The sequence below is a fragment of the Opisthorchis viverrini genome (genome assembly GCF_000715545.1).
Source record: "Opisthorchis viverrini unplaced genomic scaffold opera_v5_142, whole genome shotgun sequence".
Lineage (NCBI taxonomy): Eukaryota > Metazoa > Platyhelminthes > Trematoda > Opisthorchiida > Opisthorchiidae > Opisthorchis > Opisthorchis viverrini.
The window spans coordinates 171,232-176,858 of NW_008751797.1; positions in this window are offsets into that span (position 1 = coordinate 171,232).

Below are 5,627 nucleotides of genomic sequence, written 5' to 3' on the forward strand. Positions count from 1 at the left end.
GTGACGAAAACCTTGTCGATCTGGAATATGCAGAAGACATCGTTCTCATTTTCGAAGAGGAGGAGATGGCGCAAGTGTTTTTGGATGAACTGACTAAAATCATCCCGTCCTTTGGTATGCACCCTACACCCACAAAGCGTAAGGTCTTGTTCGTGGACATGTAGTCACTGAACGCGCCACTTAAAATCCACGTAGAGGTAATGGAAGTTGTATTTTGGAGGTTGTATTCGTTCTGATTGTAGTGTGGCAGATGAGGTCAATGCACGAATCTGCAAGGCCCGGGTCGCGATTTTGCAAATTTGAGACCTATGGTGTCAGAGCGGTTTATCCGTGAATCGGAAGGAACGTGTGCATCAAGCTACAATGTGGGTTGTTTTGTTGTGTGACTGCGAGACTTGACCTGTTCGAGCAGCGGAACTGAGATTTCTTTAGGTGTTTGACAATCGTTTTCTCAGAACCATAGCTAGTGTGGGTTGGTCTCAGCGTATCCGTAACGAGGCAGTTAGAAAGCGGGTTTTTGGTTGTCCAACGGGTACTTCCACTGAAGTGTGTCCAGCACCAGAAGCTGCGTTGGTTGGGACATGTGTTGCTTATGCCGAACCATCATTTACCGAAGAGTGCTGTTTTCCATCCCTAACTCAGAGTGGCGTAAACAGAGAGGTGGCCAACCCTTGACCTGATAGAGGGGTATGAAAGAAACCACGAAGCCTTTGGGTGCTGTCGGTGCTACTCGCCCTCCAGGATGGGGACCGCGTGATCCTCACTACACCTGGTTGGAGACGGTGTAAGCTATGGCTTCCAACCGATTTCAGTGATGATCTTGTTGTCAGTTTCTATCCAGATTGCTTGAATGAGTGTTCAGAGGTGTAGGCACATCGGAGTGATTGTAGTAAGCCAGCACTAATCCCATTCCCTCTCCACCTTCGTTCTTTTTTTCACAATATGGCTTCTAAATAAACCATGGTTGTGCGGCAGTGAAGCATCGGTGTTGAACACTGATGTCATGCTGTCGATGATGATTATGATGATACCAATGGATGTTTTCAACCGTATTTATCGTAACCCATTCATCAAGTAAGGTGCAATAACAGTTTCTGCGTTACAGGTGATATGAATGCTGAAATCAATCGTCTGAGTCCTCGGCGTAGTCGGTTGCGAGTAGGTATTTGCCGCACTGAGTTATTTCGAGCCAGCCAAATTTTCAGCCTAAACACTTTATGCATTCTGGGCACTGTCAACAGACTCGCTATCTTCTGAAACCCGAATCCAAGTGAAATGGTTGAGCTGACTATCACAACTATCTGGACGCTGTTAACCGTGAACTTCGGATGACTACTCTCTTGCGGCGAACTGCCAATTGCTCTCAGCTCACAAACCCGGACCTCACTCGACGGGATATAGGTAAAGAGCTATGTGCTGTTTGAATGTTCAGCTTCACAAGAATTCATACCGGTCGAACTACTAGTGGCTGCTTGTGGTGTCTACTTATGTGCCAACTGATCGCAGCTGTCATTCACTGAAGAGCACTGTCGAGAACCAGCATTCCTCTTGTCTAACGAACAACTCAGATTCATAGTGGGAGCCGCCACATCTCTTTGGGTTCAAAGCCAGACAGGTGGATATCGACTCAAAAAAAGCCTATGTATAGTGAAAGAGACGTCTGTCTGCAAGGTTGAGGAAATAGAAGAGATCAGTGGATTTGGGAATGTGCGTAAGCTGTTTCATCTAATCCGTGAGACAGACTTCAGGAGGCCATGCGCTTCGAGTCAATCAGTATCGAAAACTGAATATAAACTAGAAGCCAGCGCCTTGATCGTCGGACAGAGCGTTCATATCAGCGGTTTTATTAACCCTTTGCATGTGTGTCGCTGTCTCTTCTGACTTTTCCAAATATAACCATGGTTCTTTTTATGGGGCGCCATCGAGTCAGTCGGGCATGTGAACTCCTGAAAGTGTTATTTAAAGACGCAACTGAATCTTCGCTCTATGCATTAAATAAGTTATTTGAGACAGCTTTGTAAGAAAAACGCATCACAGTGTTTGGGCCATTAGGTGGCCGCACTCTTATTAAGAAGCGAGTCTGGAGTGATCTTTTTGAGCATTGAGATGTAGGCCACACATTTATAATACGTCCGACAAAAGGCTACCGCCTTGACAGAATGATTGTGCTTCAGTGGCCTCCACCTCGCCGGAGGTGCGCAACCGGAAACGAAAACAGAGCGAGGAAGCAGTCAGTTCGACTACAATACTTGCATCCAGACTCCTTGTTTCTGCCAGACAGTATACATCAAATCAGAGAGAATTCAGTGTACAAGCAATAGTCGCACCTTGTCGTGCTTGTTTCAGTGTGAGAACATTAAAGACAGCTAAGTAGACCCGCTTTTGGGGTCTGAAAACACTCCGAAGTGTTGGGATTGTTAAATGAAGTTGGGTACACAGAACATGGATCTGGGCGTGATGCATGGCGAACAAAGCTGTCGTTCCTGGGGCTGGGACCGGCAGAGAACGAAGCAGGGTAAAAGAGATAATAGGTGAAAGTACAAAAAGACAGGCGTCAGTAGTAGCGTGTGTTGTGTTTAACGCGGAATGAAATATGACGACAATCAGAGTAAGAACGAAAAAAATGAAGGCCCAGAAGCCAGGCTTTATTCATCCAAAACTTTGGCACTGCTAGCTGAAACGAGAAAAAGCGATGTACCAATGAACGATGAAACGCTTTGAAAAAACAGCAAGTATACAACACACCCCGCATACATAAATGCTCACAGGAGTTCGTTTCATAATTGAATAATGTCAGACCTCTATTGCGCAAGAAATACGGTCGTGTCCGCTGTTGTACAGCCAAGGAGTGTTCAGAGCAATCGACATTTCAGTATCTGAATCAGAGGATTTAGTTCCCGCCCAATAAACGAATCATTATTGGGCTGTGATTGCTGCTGTTTGGATGCTGTAGTGCATTCAAACTCCGCGGAAGGTGCCGAGTGACGCAGGGAGACCGTCTTTCCCATGCAATTAGGGTGTCGGACATGTGTACTCAGGGTTACGCTCCAGGAGCTCGATTTCTTCGACTACGGGGTCATACTTCGAGGATCATATATTTCGCCGCATCAGAACTGCTCCTGGCGGTAATAGTGTACCAATTGAGGATTTTGAACTATGATGGGACGTTCGCTCGTGTGGCGTGGCATTGGTGGTGCACAACAAAGAATGAATCCAATGGAGCGCATTTCGTAAACTGGTTTGAAGACCCTTTGATCGTAATGAAGTCGTAATAGCTTTCCACAGGGTTCTATTTAATATTCCCACCTGACCATTCCCCCTTGGGTGGTCCGACTGGTGACAGCACCTTCTTAATAAAGAAATCGCGCAATCTCATCTGAACTGAATGGCAAACCACGATCCAAATGCACGAAACTTGGAAGGCCAAATATCTCAGGGACATAAAACAAAGCAGCCCGTATTGCAACCTGATACACACGTTCCTTGAGATTCAGGGATACACCGTTATAGCGAACGTGACCTGAGCCTTACGTGAAACACTCCACAACTTCGAGTGCCAATCCCTGGTTTGTAGGTGGCGTGTTCAGGGACTGTATGTCCAGGAGCGTGATCGTACACCTCGTGGATGCCAAACGCATGGCGAAGGACAGTTTGACTTTGGTCAGTTCATCCTATGATACTTGTGCCTTCTGCTCTTCGACGACGAGGACGATGTCTGCACATTCCAGGTCGACAAGGTTTTCGCGAGCAGCTAACTGAACACCAGGGTTCGTCTCATGATTTCACTGATCACAATTAAATGGGAATGAAGAAAATGGGCACTCTCGACGGACACCGCTTTTTGTACGGAAGCTTTTGAAGAGCTCTCCATGTACTCTCACGTCCGAAATTCTGAGAATATAACGAACCAATTATATTCACGAACTCCTGGGGCATTCCCTGATTCGCAAGCTCGTTAAGGAGAACAGACCGAGTCGAAAGAGCCTTGGAGATCAATAAATACTAAATTTGTGGGCCGTTTGTGTGTATGACATTCTTCTGGCACCTGAGTCACCTCTATCTTTGAACAGTGTGGGTGGGAGGTCACCCGGACGAGGAAGTTGGTGGCGCTTGAGAGAACATATGCTTTCATAAACCCCCGAGGCCGTACGGCGTTCCACGTCCACTGTCCAGGGTTCTACTTCAGATTTAGGATCCAGATGAGTGGCAGCTGATAGCCACAAGAATAGTTTTTCAAAGTATTTGGCTCGGCGTTATCGGCGTTCTTTACCCAAGATGATCAGTTCTCTGTTATCCTTGGTGGTTTCCGGGGGCCGGTCGTACTGGACCAACTGAAGTCATCCTCGGATATTCCCGGTTTTCTGAGCGTCCTCCATTTTTTTAGACTTCCGTATCCACCAGATTCTCTGTCGTCGCTTGACGTCTGATGATTCGTCGTGCAAATTATGTTCCAGACCGGCAAGATATTTCAAGCGGTGCCACTATTCACTCTGATATCCAGTGCTTGAGTGGTCTTGATAGCGCCATGCCGCGGCAAAGGTCCTAGAACCGTGCAAAGATGTGGTGATCTCGTTCCAGCATGAATTTACATCTGATGGTGGAGTAGTTCGAGGGAACTCCAGAAGATAATTCTGGTAAGTCAGTCTAACATCCGGATCTGCCAGCCGCTCAGTTGCGAAATGATTTGCCCGTACCTGAGAAGCTACTCCGAACGAGTGCGTGGTCGGAATCCACATGTGTTACAATCACCTATTGATCAGCGCCATCGGTTGATGATGATGAATTGGAGTTCATAGCTTCAACGCTGCTGGAAGACATTGCGTGCCTGGAAGACTTCAGTTTTTTGGAAGTTAGCACTGAACAGAAACAGTCTACTGTCAGCACAAAACGGAAGCAATGGTTCGCCATTTTCCGTACTTACCGAATCCAATCCATTTCAACCACCTAGTTGATTCTCAGATGCCCTAAGCCTTCCACTTTTTCATCCAGATCTATGGCAACCACAGCGCTATGTGAGTTTTCAGCTCGCTGAAACAGGGTGGTATTCAGCGTGCCATAAAACTGGCCTTTGATGGTGTGCGAGCAACAGCCGGTCGGGACGTAAGCATGCAGACAGACAGCACTTCCTATATTGAGGCCACTTCACAGATAATACCAGACGAACGGCATAGAAATGACTATCAGCGGGTATCCAGTCAAGAAGGATCCTTGCGCCCGGTGACCATGGACGATACCAACTCCTGCACATCCTGCCTCAGCAGCATCTGGGTCGCCAGAGGTACGTAATCGGAACGGTGACCATGATACCAACTCCTGCACATCCTGCCTCAGCAGCATCTGGGTCGCCAGAGGTACGTAATCGGAAGCAACTGGAGAGTGATGGGTGTTTAGCTGAAACATTTTGCCTGTATCTTGAATTCTCGTTTCCGATACACAGCGCACATCAGTTTCAAGCAAGTCCACTGAGAGGAACAACAGCTTGTTGTCTTACCTGCCTCAAAGTGCGACCACTGAAAGCAGCCAGATAAACTGGGTGTCTAATCATCATCATCATCATCGACAGCATGACATCAGTGTTCAACACCGATGCTTCACTGCCGTACAACCATGACTTATTTGAAAGCCTT